We start from the raw sequence: 20,125 nt of genomic DNA, 5'->3' as shown, positions 1-20,125 counted from the left end.
AAAGAGAGAGGGAGGAGGAATTTCTTCCCCTGGTCGTGGATTACCTAGCGAGAGAAAGGAATTCTTCGATAGCAAGGATAGTGGTAGATCACCGAAAGATTCGCAAGAAAGGTTCTTGTGCCATCGGTCTTTTCCTGTTCACACTTTTCATTTTCGTTAGAATTACATTTCGTAGAATAATATTATAGAATAGTATGTGCCGCGTAAAAACGCTAAATTGTTCGCGTTCTATATTATTTGTTAACATCAAACATTACATATACGAGTACATACATATATGTATGCTATAATGTTACATTTATGAAATGCATGCAAATATGAAATCGACCGAGCTAGGTATCTGAATTATAACATTTAATCAACCGTGCATAATTTCAGTTCCATGGGAAGTAATTATTCGTTATCCCTCTTGTATATGTTGTTTAGTTGCCATATGATTCTATGTTCCACGATATACGTGCAACATCGGAAAGAACAAGCGAAACCAGGATGGTATATTAACGGATCTTCTATACATATTATCACACCATCAGTGAGAGAAAGATTGAGTGTCGGCGTAGACCGTCCGTAGATCTAATATGGTTGATAATGTTAAGGAAAGAATCCGCACGGATACATATCTCGCAACTATATTACCTCGCGCGTTATCTATCTCGCGATGCCGCCGCTTCTCCCGCTCCCGATAGCGTCCGAACAGTCGGATTTCGCGTATAGGAATATACGGTCGTTCGTATCGGAAACGAAACGAAACGAAACGAGATATGGATACGGACTCGCGCGTTTATTCTAGTCCAAGAGAAATCGGTACTCATCCGAATGCGAGCGCAAGCGAGGAGAAGCGAGTAGGTGAGCGATAAAATTCATTGAAGAGACTTGGGAATGTAAGCGGGAGTTGGGGAATTGGCAGGTCACGACCTGGACCGTCCGGTCATAGGAACGAATGCAAGCCAGCGACCGACCGACTCTCCCACATACATTAGGAAGTTTCTCCCAACTTTTAGCCACACTTGGGCCGTGGTAGTTGGCTTGGTAGCACGAAATCGGATAGCCACAGCTGACCTTCTCGCTTCATCTTTCTTCTTTTTCACAGTCTCCTTCCCTCCTTCGCATTTAACTCCTTTGCCTCCAGTCTCTCTATACTTCTCAACTCTCCGCCGTTTCCTGCGGGACCGCGCATTTTTGCTCGTTTCTCTCTGTCGGTCGTCGCACTCCTACTTCCGCGGTCCTTCGCTATCGCCCCTCTTCCTCGCCGCAACCTCTCCCGCAAGTAACGAAAGCGCCAAGGTTTCCGCGGCTTAGCCCATCCTCAGAGATAAAAAGAATAAAAAAATAAGGAAAAGAGGGGACGCGGATGGAGGGATAAGTAAAGAGAGAAAAGAGAAGCGGGAGGAGAGTCCGGTAATCTCTCGAGATACCACTGCGACGGACCTACCAGGAGTCTAAAGAGTCAAGAACCTCGGCGAAAGTGCCCGCAGCCATTGCCACAATATTTTGCTCGATTACCATCACCAGGAAAAGCTGCTCGATCGACCCAGCTGAGGCCAAGCTGGTGGGAGTGGATGCCCTCTGTGTCTCTCGTTAGTATGCTAATTTATCGGGGTATTAAATTTTCGCGCCCCGGCCTTTGATATTGCTCGAAATTTATGTTTTATATTTCAGACTCTCTCAAAGTAGATTACCAGCTGCTGCGGATGCACCGCACCTTCTCTCACTCGTTCTCGCGCTAGCATTTAAACTTTACCTTAGTCCACCTTTCTCGTTTACAATCTCCTTCGGTTGCACAATATTGTTGCTCGGACCGCATCGATCAACCGATGGAAGTTGACCCGAAACACCATCTGCTGTATATTTCATAACGAAATAATATGATTTATACCGCTGATACAATGTTTCGAACTTGTCTTTAATAGAGACTCATACTTGTTGTTGTTGCGCTAACATGGCGAGAATAAATGTTTATCGAGGGCAAGTCTTGACTCATAAAAAGTGCATTCATCACAATTTATCACATCGCAGATTACGTTAAAAACAGATATTTCGCGCGGTAAAGTAAAATTTATACTCGGCTCAATATAGAGGATAAAGGAGATGAACTTTAACGCTCTTAGACGCGAGTTTGTTCCCTAGATATCCGGGAGTAACGCGATGAACAATGTAAAACTTGACTTTTATCGTCACATTATTCAACAACGATGAAGCAGAGGGCAAATAAATTTTAATAATATTTTAAAGGAAAAAATAGAATTAAATTACGGCATATAATTTATAGATAAAAAGTAAAAAGTAAAAAGAAAAAAGAAAATTATTTATATCATAAATTTTGTCATTGTTTATAATTTAATTACGTTTCGAAAAAATCAAATACTGAAAGTATAACATTTAATTTCTCGATGCAATTTATAAAAATTGCACTAAGCACATCTTGACCTATAATATATTTGTGTGCTGTCTCGAATTGTCGCATATGTCATGCCATTCCTGTTACGATTGTTGGCATACTAAACGACCGAGGGGGTACAAAGAGACCAAATCCTCATCTGAATATTCGGCATTTGGCCGCGCATGATATCTGGACTAAGAGCAACGGAAGGAGGAGAGGTAAAGGATCATATATATTCGGCTAGTAACTAGCGCGCAGCTGGCGAGCTTTGCAAATTCAGGATATTCGCGGATCGGCGGAAGTTGCCGCGTAGGTTTCTCGAGCCACGGAGCGGTGGTTTACGGGCATTTCAAATCAACGCGAAGCGGAGGTTCTTGCCAAGCCAAGTCGACTTTACCGGCTCTCCTCCATCTATCCAGGTCACCGAGGTTATTTCGAAATCGCAAAATTATTTTGCTATTCTGACAAGAGACGGACGCTGCACAGCTGATTCTGATGTTACGCGTATCGCGCGAGTATTTTGAGTATATACCTAGTCTAACCTCATGCCTAATCTAGCCTAGAGGGCATAGTTCTCTGGTGCAGACTAATTCTCTTAGCATAATTGCCTTATGCGTTGCATGCATCCACGCACACATATTCGCGCGGTTACGCGAATACGCAGACCCACTTTACTTCTCGAACTGATTATTCGACGCACAACAACATCAAACCTCTCAACACCAGCCATGGAATTCTACCGATATCTATATGCATGTCTTCCCCACATCCTTAAAATTCAATCATCCCCTATTATTAATCTTGACATGATACATACTTTGACATACACTTTAAACTTCAAGTTGACGATCAATTTTCTTCATGCATGCTTATGACAGGGACTTTTCATGTACATGAATATAGTTGCCATTAAATCGCGCAATACAAATATTTTATATTCTAGAAAGTACATGAGAAAAATTTCAAATAATAGAAAAGAATGACTTAAAGTTGTCAAAAAATATATTAATACAGCGATAATTAGAATGAATAAAATCATATTGCTATATGTATTCATATCAATACGATATATCAATGCGTAGCTACGATGGAATTGATAAAAAAAAATGTTTCAAATAAAAACGCACATAAAAATTTTTCATGCAGAAATTTTTGTACCGAAATATAACCGATTCTTTCGGAATCACAATATTATCGATACAAATCAATTTTTTCTGAATTTTTTAAAATCAATTTTTTCTTTATCGTATCGAACGCGTCTATCGGAAACAGCTGTACATCGCACATGCTTATATGAAGCCAAAAAAACTATTCGCAATAGTGTCCCCGAACAGCACCGGACGCACGGCGGCTCGCCGTAGAGCTCGATCACTCGATCACGAAGTGGATAGATCGGTATCAAGCTCGACGCCCGAAAATATACGGCATCCGTGGTGGAGATTGAACGAGCGAGAAGGGATGCAAGGTAAATAAGAACCTCTACGAAATAACGGGACTCGTAGGAGAGTCCCTCGGTCCCATCTCCCTTCGTCTTCGCCATTTTCGCTCCCGTTACCTTCCCATTCCACCCTCCCCTCGCCACCCCTCGCTCCGACGGGTATTATATTCCACCCACCGCGAGGATTCCCATTATCGAGAGCAGTCACGACGTATCGTCCGCGGAAGAGGAGAGCCGGGCCCAAGACAGATCGTAACGTATTTCACTTTCTTCACGAAGGGCTTGGCGGATCTTCCTCCTCCGCCGCGCCGGCTCTCCTCCGGACGGATGATGCATGCAGAGGAGAGATGGTGCACGAGAAGAGAAGCGCTTTCTTGCCTTCGTAGCTCGGGACACGAGAGAACCGTCTAATCGAAGGCGGAAAATCGCGATCGCATTACCCACGCCGCATCGCGACCGGACAGGTCTTACCCTTTGCGGCTTTGGCGCAGCATCTCTGCCACGAAGCAGAAAATTATGGGTACGGACAAAAGGACGACGGGGGGAAGAATTAACAAACCGCGAAGATAAAGAAAAATGCGATAATACAATTTTTCACGGTTTTGCCAGGGAAACAAACACGAAACTTACAAAAAAAAGAAAAAAAGAAAAATAATCCGAGACGGAAAAGACTCTTCCGGATATGCTGCATAAAAGTGCAGGAATCTCTGCTCTATCGTCTTTTCTCGGGAAAATGCAACGTTACCGCAGCTCGTTCCTAGATCTCTTGGCCGCGGATTTGCGCCTCAATGGCAGATTGGCTCTAGCCCAAAGTTGCTCTCATCATTCGTGCCAGCGTAACCGCGGAAATTTTTGCCTGATTAACGATATAGGTTTCGATATTTTTCCGCGCCTCTCTCCCGCCTACTTCCCGCTCCACGCCATCCTCGTACCCTTATCTTTGGCACCAAAAATTCCTTTCGCGTGTCGACGTCCTTTACGGTCACCGTAGCGGAAAACTATGCCGGCGGAAATTTGCGATCAAGGTGCGAGGATAGAGACGCGATCGTAACGGCAATAATACCGAGTGTTATGCGGAAGATCCGATGTGGTAGCCCCCCTCCGGAGCGTCTAATGTATCCCCGTTATAGGAGAAAATATTTATCTCGTTATGTAACACGCGGGATATCCCTCGTGAAAAACCGCGACGTCCCTCGCCTTGTATAGGCCCAACTGTACTCATAATTATATGGTAATAACGCGCGCTTTATTACAATCGTGGCTACACGATAACAAGACCGATGAAGGACCGTGGAAAGGACAATGCGATGCCCGCTCACGCTCACGTGTTCAACATGTTCGTACAGTCATCGCGTAAGAACGGGACATCGCATACATACGTATAGCTCGTAACCGCGCTTCTGAAAATAGCTTCCTCGTTCCCCCCTTCGTCCCTTCTCGGAAATGTATAAATACAGGCATAATGTAGTCGAACGAATCATAAAACACAAATTGTAAGAGTACAATTAGCGAGGGTATATCACGGTAAATTTATATCGCATGCGCGTTTTCATAGTGGTCACCGTTGCGGAAGATGAAAATGTAGACGTACACACGTACGTTTTTATACCGTTAACCAGACGTTATATCCTATCGCTAAGTATTCTGCTCGCGGTTTCTGCCAACAAGCGGAAACGTGCGATATCGTATTCCTTGGATTCTGAACAAGACGTGACTTTACGGAGGTGTTAAAGTTTCTCTACAGTTTCTTACAGTCGTTTACTTGCATTGCCTTCATGATTAGGATGATAATGAGTACCACCTAGACACAATTATAAAGTGTTCTGCACGGAAAACCAGAAAATTTTGTATTAATTTTGCGTTATAAATATAATACAGAAAAATTGCAGAGAGAAAAAAGAAGTATGATGTATTTATTAAGAGAATGACTCGATTAATGATAACATTTGTATCATATTATAGTCTTATAAACCTTCTCTCTATGTTGTTCTGGAAGCAAAATATGATATATACGATCTATTTACTATATATTTCAATATATAGCGGGATCACTACTAGATTAATTCAAGCTTAAACGGCGTTAATGACATTCGCGAGAATAAAAAGGCGGCGACACAAAGCGCGAGGAAATCTTCAACAAATCCGGCTAACGCGTGACGCGCGTTTTATCGTTGTCGCGAGTCAAACGAACGGTAGACGGTGTGGAATCACTCAAAAAACGACGATGTGAGATTTGCGAAACACCGCTCTTGCTGCTAAAACGTTAGCGTAAAACGCGCAATCGCGCGCCGCACGCAAGACGCGCGAATTAAGAGCGGCGGTAAAGTCGTAGGGACTAAAGAGCCGACTAGAGAGAGCAAAAACGTCTTCGTGGCGAAAACGGGAAAAGGAAAAAGGCCGGGAGCGGTGCTCGCCTTGATGCATTTCATCATTCTGGACGGGCGCGACACGCAGGAATGCATATACGCGCCGCGGGGCAAACCGGATGCGTCCCGGCACGCGTGATTCGCGCGCGCTAACGACGGCGCGCGTCACTTAGACCGCGCGCTATTCTCATTCGCGATTATTATCGTTTTGTCGTCGTTAGAGATAACATCATAATTGCGCCTGTACGCGGCTACTCGTTTCTCGGGCGCGCAGGCAGAACGTCGATGGCGCGAGAGAGCAACCGGATATATATATATATTATTTTTTTTTCTTCTTCTCCCCCGATAATATTCTGGCAAGTGACCGCGAACACGATACAATGGGCGATACGCGATGGGTTTTACTACCGATGTCATTCACCATCGACTCCTTTCCCGCGGCGTTACTCTCGAAGTTGAATGGTGATCGATAACAAGAGCAAATGTCTTCGATTTGCCAGAGGGTATGTTGTATACAGAAGTGTATCTAAGTATGTGTGTGGGGGGAGGGGGGGAAGGAAGGTTCTGTACGCTTTGGGTTACTATTGTGTAATATGCATATACCCGCCTGTGTTTTCGCTGCTGATTTTTATCTCTCGTCACTTTCTTATGTCTTCAGAGTCTATCTTCTCTTACGATACTTATTTCGCGATAGACGGAGCCGAGTCAATGGTGAACGATCCCAACGGTAAAGAAAATATATACTCCCGTACACACAGCTGGAATTCCGTGGTGGGATTGCAGCTTTTATTGCGTTTCCAAGTTTGTCGGTATTGATCCACGTGGTAAAATTCGTTTCTCTCCCGAAATCTTTATATCCGGTTAATCATTTATCTTGATTTCTTGCCACTCTGGTGACATGACGTTCGCTTTGATCGTTCCTGGGGATGTATCGTTTAAATTCTCGGATGATATGAAATTAAGCGACGTTGCAGCTTCCGAACGGTGGATCATCAAACTTATCGGAACGCGTATTGAGAATGTAGCGTGTAAACAATTCGTATGTCTGGGTACATCAATACGCGCTGGTATATGTGTATGTGTGCGGTTTCTCGCCCCTATATTGCACAAATCGTATTGAACGATCCGCCTGAACGTAGCGAAGAGAGATAGAGCGGTACAATCGTGGATACGGAGGATGGGTGGTAAGGAGGACGAAGGACGGAACACGCCGTTTCATTTGTTTGGTGTTCCTCCGGGGTATTAGAGAACGTGCCGGCGATACGTGGTATCCGTATAGACACCACCATCTAATAGAAGCAAAGCAATCTGATGAAACCAATAAGCGTGAAGGAATGCGGGCGCCTTCTCTCCCCTACCCCCTTTCGTTGTCTCCCCTTCGGTATACTTCGTACAGCGCTTCTTCTCGCCTCCGTCGAGCCACTTCGTATCTCCGCGCTTGTTCCTACAAACCCCCGCGTCCTTCCCCCTTGGTTACCTTCGCCCTCGATCCTCTTATTCCGATCTCGGAAGATCGAATACCTGTGCAAACTTAACGGAGGCGGGATAGATGGACGACGGGGCAGATCGAAAGGGGATGGAGCGGGGAGATGGGGAGGGAGGGGGATAATCACATGGTTCGTGTCAACTTGGGTAACAATCAAGAGGGAAGGTCCAATTTGGCGAAGAATTTCGTATATAGGCAGCAGAAGAAGAAGGATCGCGTTTGGTTAATTAAACTGGCCGGAGAATTTGGCGGGGGATTTTACATCGCGTCTTGCAAATTGCTCTCGTTTTGTATCGATTTATAAATTATCGAATAAGACGGCTGCAAGAAATAATGCGTGGGAAAAACTCGGGGAGAGAGAGAAAGAGAGAAATCTTCTTATTTAATCTTTGAATCTTTTTATAAAAAAAAAAAATTAACAAAGTCGCTTATTCTGTATTAGTTGAAAATTACACTAAGCGTCTACGGGTTGATTTAAAGTGGACGTAGTAATACGTAATAATACAAAGACGTATATGTACAAGTACATAACTGACAACGCGCGATTACTGTGCCTGTCGTTTCCTTTTATCCGTTCGAATCCAGGATTAATCTCTTGTCCCTTTGTTGAAAAGGTTCTTTTACTACTCGATGCGGCCGTTCCTTGAGTAGAGTAAAGGGCAAAAGGAATAAGATAAGGAACAGAAGATAGAGAGAGAAACGGGTGGCTTCCTGTCCCCAGAACCTGCAGGAACTATCTTCCCTTTATACTTGTTCATTCTTCAAGAATGGTATTTTTTATGTACTTCAGCTACACTAAGAGATTATCTCGTACATTATCTTCTTCGTCACGATATAAAAGACTCACATACATGAACATATATTCTATGAATACTTCTCGATATTATTTAATGATGTCTCGAGAAAATCTATTCCCTACCAATAATTCTTGCAATTACATTATGTATCTTTTAATTTTTCAGTGATTGTTTTTATGAATGTTAAGAACAAAAATTTAATGAACAAAAATTATATTCTGCTTCTTTTATCATTTCTCTTTCTCTGGTAAAGTACACGATTTTTCTTTTAGAAACTACACTCTTTGAACGAGTAATCGTTAGTAAAACTACGAAGAAAAGTCGAAAACAATAATATGAATTCTGCAACTAATGAGGTTGAGTCTATAGATCAGCGCACATTAAATCAATCGACATAATATATATAGTAGATAGAGAAAATATCTATATATCAATGTACATTTCTTATGTAACAATGTAGACTGTCGATAACAACAAAAATATTTCTTATATATTCGCGATATTGATACTTGATATGGATACATGATAGTATAAAACACAACTATCTTCTACATGACTCGGTCACAAAAATAATATACATATGTATATATATTAAAACACGTTTGCAATCTAACTTCGATGAATAGATGATAGCATAGTCTAATTGGTTGACGTGCGCCGAAGGCAAATCAGCTATATTTCTTCGCTGTTATTTGCATTGAATGATAACGATTACATATATATACAAGACACTTCTACAAAAGCCAAGATCTAGTGTCATAGATTTTAATAACAGACAAGATTTTAAAAGATTAATTTTTTTACTCTATTATAATACTATTTTTATTCAAATATCCAACGTATCTACGCATTCTATTTTCACTTGAGAAATTTATTTCTGTCGTTCTTGTAAACAATATTTTGCAATTTTTTGTAAAGTTAAAATTTAAATACATAATTTTGTTAAAATTATTATTCAACTATATTTTAAGATATCCGTTATACATTTATCGACGCACTGACTTTGATTAAATGCGTCTAATAGCTACGTAGTTGCCCTGATTATTTCCCCGAATGGCGAGCATAAATCGAACTTTGAGACTTCAGAGCGTAGTTACGCACCGATCATATTAACGATCGTTTTGCCGTATTTCCTGCGTGCTTAAAGTGCCGGCAGCAGCGCGAGACGCGGCTCGAGAGCCCGCTCGGTACACCGTCGATACACGGTGTAATTTCACGGTGCCGTCGATGCAATTCGCGCTTTCGATATGCCACAATTTCTGCGCGAACCGTTATATGAGTTACGGCGTGGAATAGAGAACCTGCTTTGAATGGGGAGCACGGGGTTTCCCCGGATGCGAACGCGTGCAGCAACACAACAAGCGCGGATAAATGTGTAACACGTACGGAGGGCACATGATTGTCGTGAACTATGTATGTATGTCGATGTAAAACTGATCGCGTGTTGAAAGAAAGAGACACCGTGACGAAAAATCTGCGCGATGAGATACGTTTGTCGTAGTTAGATACATGAAGAGAGACACGTTTCTCCCAAATTATCTTTGAAATATTTAGTTTATTCTGAATGAAGTGGAAAAAAGTGTGTGTTTCCTCATCGCGAAAGAATCGCGACGAGAATGATCGTGTTTTCAGGAATGATTCCTTTAAAGCGAAGCTTTCTTCATTCCCGTATAATCAGTCGTCGAAAATGGTCGAGCCATAATACCCGAGATGGTTAACTCTTGATTATATCACCCCGTCTCGCGGATCGACAGCATTTCTCGAATCGCTTCTCGTGATTTCGTCAGGATAATCACGTCGCTACGTTTACCATCCTGGAAGAGCGGAATACAAATGAAAGGGAGATTCATCTTTTCGGTCCAGCACGTAAACTTGGTAAATAAGCTTCGCCCTTGAACATCTTCGTTTTGCGCGAACGCTGCTTTTTCCAAGAGAAAATTCGTAATACCGAACTCCTACGGGTATATGCTGATTTTACGATCTCGCTGTTATAGCACGGCGTAATATTTCTCGGGTAATATTTCTCGAAAATTGTCGGAACCGTAAAATACATAATCGCGACTCAATTTTCACTTTGAAAGGCACGCTCATGTGCTCCACCCCTTTCTTTTCTCTTTCTCTGCTCGATTTTCCTCGATATGCACCATCTCTATATTTAATCGCGTATATCCTGCCGTCTCGCCATTATTTCATACTTTGCGCACGTTACTTTCTCCCTTCTTTCCTTTTTACGCGCTTTATTAAATGATGTCTAACCATAGCGACGGTAATCTGCCACACGTGTGCGATGGATTATGATCTCCTTAACCGAAAAAGAGATGGTCGCAAAATAGAACGGTATAGTAAGAAGCTTGTTCGCAAAATATTATGAAATCATAACTATCTCTCGTCAAGAGACACATATCTAATTTTATTAATGTAACTAGAACATATCATACTTCAGTAATAGTTATCTGTTAATAATATTGTCAAACATTAATATTACAAGATACGAGATAAAGCATGTATATTTTTAATGTATTTTTATTCTATAATTAGATGTAACTATTCTCAATTTTTTATGTGATGAATTAGCGAATCTATCTCCTTAAAAAAGGATCAAATCTCGAGTAATCGAACGAACGAAATAAACGTTGGAACATAAAATCTCTGACAATCTTCTCCAAAAATATTTTCGATATAATTATTATCGTGCAAAAAGAGATACACATTTTTATTATATTTATCCGTATATATGAGAGACAGTGACAGAATCAAACTTCGAAGGGCATAGAAAGATGAAAGCTCTTGCTGCTTGACAGGATACGGGACGAAAGAGCGAACGGTGAAGACGCGCGTCACACATCATCGTGCAAACAAGCGAGGAAAAACGCCCTCGAAGTCAATTCGGTACAGGGGAAGGCGGAGGAGAGAACGAAACGCGGAAAGGACGTCCCGTCAGCTGTGGATGCATTACCTTTCCGCTGGGCGTCTTTTACGACTTTTTAGAAAGTCACAACAAAGTTCGACAGCGAGTTTCGCACAATGGCTCTTTGCAATCGTACCCGCCTCCTTTCGACGGTTCCCTCATTCCTTCCGTCCCGGTCATTGTCTTTGCGCATCGTCGGGTGTCCGCAGCATCCAAGTATAAATACGACCGACCGACAAATCCTTTATGCCGATTATCCTCAATAAAGTTCCGGAGCCGCTCGTTAAACTGTTTTATCACTGCGGTGCGGAAGTAATTTAATTTCGATGTTTAATTTCATTAAAAAGAGAGTGAATATACGTCCCAACTCTCGAATTAGTCCAACGTGATAAAATGTCAAGATAATTAAAACAAACTTTCGATGCTATGTATATTGAATCTTTTATTTCCATCTTTAAAAAAATTCTTTTCAACGATAAATAAATTTCCAGAATAAATTCAAAAATATAATTCAAAACACTATGATTTTTTTTTACATGATACTACTTCGATGATGGAGATGTCTTCATTAAGAATTTTTATGATTACATTTCTGTATAATTTTTATAAAGAAATATTGTTTGTAACATACAGTTTTTACATCATATTTTCTATAATCAAGCTTTTATGTTTGTAAGTCAATATTTATACAAATAATCAATATACAATCTATATTTCTATTTAATTGCTTCATTATTTCACGTGAGATTCATAAAACTGATGCTATCGTATCTGAGAGTCTATAACTCTCTAGATTGATATACATCTAAAGTTACGTTTACTTCATCATATTTTAAACAGTCAGTAAATTGCAGACAGCTATATCAGTGACTTGTTACGACGAAACGCGGCCGCAAACACTTCTCACGCTCTAAAACGCGCATTATCCGCGTTAAAAGCGCATATAAACCTCGCACGGTTCCTCTTTTATTCCACTCGGTAATTTCGCATGTTTCACTCGCGACTCGCGGTTAGCGCGGACCGTAAAAGCACCGAGAGATAAACCGGTACATCTTTCGCGCGCAACTTAGCGAAAAATATCTCTCGTTTTGTGCCCCCATCGTTGTCCCGACGCACGGACGCATAACTCGCCGATTACGAAACGCCGGACAGTTATATACGCGGGGAGGGAGAAAACGAGCGTCGTCATGGACCATCGCCGCGTCGACCCACAACCAGCATCAGCATCGAGCAACCACGACGAGTCTCTCTCTCTCTCGATCCTGGCCGATAATAATATTCCATTACAGCAGCAAGACCGTACATCAGCGATCGTCACGCGGACTCCCCTCGCGTATATCGTATCCACGACACAGCGATAGCATCTACACGAGGCGTTAATTACGTACCGTCCTACCGCGTTACACTGGCACTCGAGATATCTCACGGTTAGTCGAACAAAGACGGGGAGAGAATCGTCCCAACTCGCGATCTCGCTCCTCTCTCTTCCTTTCTTACATCTACCTACCTACCTACTGCATCGTCCGACTCCCATCGACCGTTTTCCCTTCTCAGGGATCGCGACCCTCTATCGCGAGACGCAAATATAAGATCGAATTCCAACGTTTGTTCAGACTCGCCGCCGGCGCGCGATCTACCGATTCTCGCGTCGAGCGAGATGGAAAGAAGACAGATGTGCCACGGTGGTATATGAGAAATTGTCTGTAACATGGAACGTATAACCGTTTTCCAACGATATTCGACGACGTTTCGCGACGATGGATCGAGATAGTTACAGATACAATTGTACATACAGATACAAGGTACGAATACAAATAATACATCTCGACTTTTCCCCATCATCTCGCGGCGAATAAGTTTTATAATTTTCATATCGATAATATTAAGCACAACAATTCTCTCTTAAATATATCGGCCCCTGGAATTCTCGCTGGAGAAAGAATTGTGCCTCGTGAGAAATTCGATAAGAAGATATTACTCCAGTATTTTTGCTTTATATTTTTCTCTTCGAGTTTTCTATTTCTCTCTCAAGTATCCTATGCGAATTTTTGTCAGTACCACATTTCTTTTCATATTCCTTTTAAGGATATATTATAGCTTTCTCAAGCAAGCAAAAATACATGCGCATACGTACGTTCCATGCAATATCCAAGAATTGTGAATGAATACGCATTTCGCGCGTTTGGTCCCAAGACCCACGCATAGAGTTATCTATTTCTCTGCTTCAATGCCGAACTAACTTACGCCTCGCGTAAGGCTGCAGCACTGTTATAAACACATTCTGTGCGTCAATTGGCTTGATTCTAGTGCCTGCGCGGAATAGGTAATCTGTGTGTTTCAATTATAAACCTAGAGCTGTACACACGAGATGTAGCGTGCGCGCGCGCGTATATGATGCGAGCGTATTCCGCACCTAGACCCGGCACGGAGATACGCGAGGAATTGATAATTTGCAGCCTCTAACGAGACGCCTGCCGGATTATACGTATAGCACACGATTCCATAAATGGATATTCTGTATTCCGTGTAATCGAATATTTTCAGCCACATTATTTTAACCAATGGTTGCACCACGGTAATTTTACACAGCCGTTAAGCACGCGAGCGAGTTTCAGGCATTATTATATTCGAATCTTCTTCAAAATTACGATTTAAAAAACAAAAAAAAAGAGAAACGTATGACGTGGAATTAATTTAACGTGAACTACGCGGCGTCCCTCAGCGACAGCCAATACATGAGAGAAATAGCAAACCATCGAACGAGAAAATAACTAGTGACAGATTCACTCGATGGAAAAGAATTGTGCAGCGGGTGTCGAAGCATTTTACCGCTAAGAAGAATATAGAACTTCTACTGTCTCTCTTTTCCCTCCTTTCACGGTGATTTCAGCGAGTATTGTCGGTTTGACTGACTGAAATTCCTTTCGATCAGTCGTAATTTCGAAACGTCTGTACATTTTCGCAATCATGAGAGTACACGTTCTTCTCTCTTGATTTTATATTAATAAATGATATAAAAATACCGAATACTTAAACGAGTCAAGTAGTAGTCTCGAATAATGTCGAATTGAAAATGTCGAATCTCGATCTTGCATCTTTATTGCATTAAGGGATGATCGTTAGGGGTGTACTGGTAATAAATTCGCAAAATATCTAGGATCGAGTAAAATCCCGAATTACAAAGAGCAGTCGTAAACTTGTTCGGGTGAACTCGAGTAATGTTACCTTATCTGCACCTAGAACGATTCTCATTAACCCGCCGTCGCGCCATTACGGGCTACGGAAAGTGCTCCGTATCTCCCTTAGGCGAAAAGTTATCCGACATATTTGGTATTAAAAATACTTATGCATCACTTACCGGTGTTGCTGTTGCTGTAACGTTCGACCCTCGCTGAGGCTCCTACGTCCTGCAACAAGAAAACAAGTTTTTTCGTTAGAAGATATATCGGCAAAGAAGTTTCACTTCGTATTTTTATACACACACCGCAGCAACTTTCTAAACATTTATCTTGTGTTTACAAGAAGTATCGCGCGATCGTTTATGGTGCGTGCATATCAGATGACTAATGTCATAAGATTTAAAACTCAATTGGAATAAAAATTTTCATTTCTCTTCGCACGTTTCCCCTTCCCCCCGAGCGTTTGCATTTGGAAATATTCAACGCGGCAAACGCGTAAAAATTCAAATTTTGCCTTATCAAAGTAAGGAATAAGTGACGCCACCGCTGGTGAACTTTGTAATATGACATATAGTCTCCTCACACCCTCTGCCTAGTCGTACGAACGCGCGGGATACCGAATTTAAATTCTTTTCGCAGTTTCTCCGGGAATCCGCCTTAGAAAACGAGCGGCGGAGGAGTGTAAGGTGTGCGACTGCAGAGAGAAATATTAATTCCAGTTCTTTCTCTCTCGTCCGCTAACGTAAGAAGTAGCGCCGAGCTATGTGTGTGCTACTCATATTCCGAGTACGTAGTGGTAACGGACCCATGAGAGAGGAAGGTAGGAAGGTACGGAGACGAATAAATTTCCGTCCCGCGAGTCGGTAATGGAAGAAATGGCGGGGGCACGCGTGGTCGGGTTAACAACGCGCACGAGGGTGGATTGTTAAATCGGGGTAGGCCCGGACAATGTGAGCGCAGCCGCTCGTACGGAAAACACGCGCGGTCTTATTTCCAGGGAGAGAACAGTCGGACAATAGACAGTAGAAATAATCGAGAAGAATGTTCGCGGGGAAATGAATTAGTTCGATGAAGCGTTACCTCGAGAGAAACGAATTAGTACAACGATTTTTAGCAAGAAAATGACGAAAATTGAGCAAAAAAATTTGAATTTTTCAAAACGGAGTACGTAAAATATGCCGGATATTTGGAAAATCGGATTGTAAAAAATCTTTCGAAAGTTTCGATTTGTGTATTACGAGTATTTTTTTTTTTTTTTCTTTCTAAATTCTGGACATTTCTTACGAAACGAGTTGTCCACGTTGATTGTAGCTATCCTGTCGGGATTGATCTTCGGCAACCACATCCCTATACGGCTCTTTGAATTTCACGGAGCAAATCGAAACGACGAGCGGATATCTTGAAATGTCAATGAAATCGCATCGGGGCCACCGAACGACTCTCTCTCATTCTCGTTTCGATTTTACTACGCGAACAGCGCACGTACACGGTCGTGCCATAGTGAAGGACGCGGAAATGCAGCGGCGCGATGCGGTCAGATTCGCAAGTAGTTTCAGTCGATTGCTGACCGCGTACATTTTGCGGACAATGCTTTCCGAGGGAAAACGTATCCTAGATTCAGTTTCCCCCGCGGGAATCGCGCGGGGATGGAGGATGAAGGTGGTCGAAGAGATAGCGTCGGCTCTCTGCACATTGGCCGCATATCGTTATTCGATGCGTAGCTACATCCAATTGCTAGTCGATAAACCTTCCTTCAGAATTCAGCGAGTCGTGGAGCAGTCGCGATGGGGTTGGTGGACCAAGACGCGAGAGCGGAGGAAACGAGCGAAGGAGAAGGTGACGGGTGTAGAAGAGAGGCATTACAAACAGGCTATACTTTATAGAACGAAATGCAGCCAGCTTGACGCTGTCATTTACCGGGTGACGTATGTTCGGAAAGAGTGGTCGCTTAAACGTCCAAACGACAATGGAGGATATAAAATCCACCACGATATCGCATCAACGAGTGATTGGTCAATACAACGTCATCGTCGTCGGTGTTGTTGTTTTTTCAACCACATTCCTCCGGTGTCTTTATTCTTCTCCGATGTCAGTCTTGTCGAGACTACCGCGCCTCTTCGGCGGCTTCTTAACATCGCCGTCTAAACTATTTACTTCCTCGCGCGCCGTTCGATATCTCCAACGACATGCTGCATAAATTATCGATGCCTCGACGTAAAAGCTCGGCTTCGTTGCCATAATCGCGCGGGATTTGTCATTAGCGATTTTAACATGCGTAATAAAAAGAAACATTCGATCTCCGGTTATTCCTACGAGCCGCCATGCGCGGCAACGTCTCCTGGGAACGCCAGACATGTCACATCACCGGTAGTTATTAATTAACTAATTCAAGTTATTATTTCACCCTCGTAAAAATAAATGTACATCCTCCTCAGATTGAGGCCGTCTTTATCTGGTCACCATGTTACGCTAGATTGGCACGTTTCTCGCAGCAGGACCGAAGAAGAAAAGCAAGAAAGAGAACGGCCAGGAAGAAGGGATAGCAGTAGAGACGGAACTTGACCGTCAGACATCGCGCCTCGTCCCTTTCGATCTATTATACGGCCGTTGTACACGACCCTCTCTCGTCGTGTCGTAGGTACAACGTGGTTCACGGCGTGGTCGTGCGCGACGAACGGTATGGCACGCTTCCGCGGTAACTCCGTCGAGAGAAGCGCGCGGTTATTATAAATTCTCTGGGAGTAAGCGCGGAGAGTAGGTATAGGTAGTAGCCACGTAGAGAGAGCCTCCCTCTCTCTACGTACTCTTGGATATAATAGTCTGAAACAAGTACCGCCACGAAAAGGGCGAGGTCAGCTTGTCTGTCGCATATTAAAGAACACCGGAGCCTGTATCTCTTCCCTTTTGCGCGCGAAGGGCAGGAATGCGCATACGGGAGGTTGTGCCGCGTAAGTGGCTCGTATATTCGAGACGGACGGCCGTGTGCGGCGGTGGTGGCCCCAAGTATCGACGAGCAGGCGGAAGAAGTTTCAGCCCCGCTCTACTCACTGATACGGTCTATTACTGCGCGACGCGGAGACTCACGGGGCGGCGCGAAATTAAAGGAGCGCGCGTGCGACAAGCGCATTGCTACATAGTCTAGGATATATTGTTGCACGTCTTGCTCTATGCATTATTTTGTACATATATATTATTTTATAAATATATTTATATATATTTTATTATATATAAAATATATTAGAGCAAGATAACTATATAATTATATGATATACACTTCGGTTTGCTACGCGCGAGAGATGCGGTGGAAAGAGAAGCCGCGAAATGTAACATTATAAAATCCGTGAATGTGATTTCGCACGTGATAATCATAGGCCGCGATTATCCGTGGGGCTCTTTTCCCGCGCGATTCTCTTTTAATTAGATTTTCCAGCTAATAGAGATAATACCACTTTGTTATTTTACTCGCGTTAAAAATCGCACGTAACGTCCGGCGATCGCTTATTAGCACGTTGATTAGAGTCCTCCGGTTATGCGCACTCGTATAATTACATGGATGTTTACCGGTGCTTTACCGTTTTAATTCGCTCGCCCGGATTACGAGCGATCTTTTCATGCAAACTGCAAACGTGCGCAGAATTTTGGTATAAATTGATCGTGCGAAACACACGCACGCAGAAATGCCGCGTTGTGCCGTCGCAGTTTGCAAGTAGTTTGTAGATAATTAATGTCACGTGATCCTTGGGAAGCGCCTTACCTAGCCACGTTTATCGGTCGAAGTGCTCCGAGTAGATGCTTTGTTCCTACTCGAGAGCTCAATACTGTCAAGGGAAGTATACATCGGCGGTTGACCGTAAAATTAGTAGAACATCTTGGTAACTTGGCTTCGAGTAAAACTGAATCTGCTTCGCGTATAAGCGCAAAATTATGTCGCGGGACTTTCGATTAAATTCTCAAGCGAGAGAACAGAAAGTGACAAGCGCGCGTTCAATCTACCGGTTGGCAGATTACTTTGTGTCGAGATTTCTGGCCGGCAATCGAAATCTGAGGTCTCATTTTTCTCTCCTAATTAGCCATTAACGAACGCAAATGCTTTAATGATTACACATTGATTGTTGAAAAATCTCCAATCTGTTCAACACGATTAAGATTAAGAGTAAGTCGCGTTATCCGGTAAACTAACAAGGGAGGGTTAAAGCGTCAGAGGAGGATTTTCGGAAAGACACGGCAATCTTTTAAACATTAAACGTTCTCTGCAAAAAATTTTGAAGCATGGCGCTATGGCGCGTCTTCTATGCTCTCTTCCATCTGATCATTTTCAGATCAATCATAAGGCGAACACTGGCGCAAAAATTTCCATAAAAGACCGTGGACCATGTAAAATATCCTACAAAAAGGACCGCTTTATGAATTCGCGCGAGATCTACCCGGTTGAAACGTGAATAATATGCACCTGCTGCGACGATAGAATGAGTTACGTGCAATCGTTCGCCCTAACTCTATCCGAGAATCACGTTCTTGTCGAATATTCACCTGAATTCCCTCACGTTTTATCGTCCGAGTCTTGATTTTCCCGCAATCGAAGGCTGGTGGCCTCGTGGACCGGACATAACTGTCGTCGTTTCCGCGACGTATGATTTCGCCAAATTCCATGGCATTTACAAAAATGCGGCGACGCGTGTAGAATCCGGACGTAAGCATTTCTTCGAACTATCTCGAATGTCCCCGAATGTTGATTAGTGTTGCATATTATAAGGCATATAATATAACTGATTTCAAAGTGAGACATTTTAGGTTACAACAACATTACTGCATTAATATTTATATAAAATTATAAAATTTTACCTTCAAAAGAATAAAATATTACACGAAATACTACAAATATAAAATATATAATATTATATATATACATATACAGAGAGTAATAACACATCTCTCGACTTTATATCATATATTTATGTAAATTCGAAAATAGAAATTTCAGTTAAAATTTCAGTTAAAATTGCAAAATATATCGATGCAATATTCACTAACATGAAATATAATCGGATATATACATCACACACTTTGCGAACAGAAAATTTACGTCCCCCCTGAATGCAATAATAATAAAAGCTATATAATAACCAAGCGGAATCATTGCGCGCATAGAAGATAAACCAGCATTCCGGTTCATATATCACAGCTATTAGGCCGAAGCATTTGTGATCTACAGACCTAAATGATATTAATGTAACGGCCGGCCGTATAGTGACCACGCAGCAAAAATATTAATTAACCGCAAACCGCACGTCGTAAAGAACGCGGTCGGAGTTGGTATGCAGAGTGCGGTGTGTAAGCAATAGCCCTATTCATTGACCTACCCAGAAACCAGCCTGAGCTCGTTACATAAGTAGCCTACATAAATTGCCGACGTGATGGCACGTACCGGGTGAGATGAAGCAGAATAGGAATACACACATATAGAAATAAAACGAGAGAGAGAAAGAAATATGCGATATTGACGTTTGCGTACATGATTTCGAGTGATCGCAGCGGAAGTTACCCGAAATCGAAGTCACTCCGTTACACATT

General features: G+C 42.5%; 1 protein-coding gene and 1 long non-coding RNA gene across 5 annotated transcripts in view; one reads left to right on the top strand and one right to left on the bottom strand.

Moving 5' to 3' along the window:
• The window catches only part of Atg16 (Autophagy-related 16), a 397,081-nt gene that overhangs the window by 277,610 nt on the left and 99,346 nt on the right, over positions 1-20,125 (top strand). The gene's annotated exons all lie outside the window — the stretch shown is intronic.
• LOC145933543 (uncharacterized) overlaps positions 14,733-20,125 on the bottom strand; it is an 82,700-nt gene continuing 77,307 nt past the window's right edge. Inside the window, exon 4 of the long non-coding RNA XR_014424886.1 lies at positions 14,733-14,782. This is a non-coding gene — a long non-coding RNA (uncharacterized LOC145933543). The remainder of the gene's footprint in view (positions 14,783-20,125) is intronic.

The sequence above is a fragment of the Prenolepis imparis genome, unplaced genomic scaffold, assembly GCF_030444845.1.
Source record: "Prenolepis imparis isolate NDT839.2.m4 unplaced genomic scaffold, iyPreImpa1.0 SCAF_3, whole genome shotgun sequence".
NCBI lineage: Eukaryota > Metazoa > Arthropoda > Insecta > Hymenoptera > Formicidae > Prenolepis > Prenolepis imparis.
Note: the sequence above shows the minus strand (reverse complement) of the source record. Positions and strands in the feature narration are given on the sequence as shown.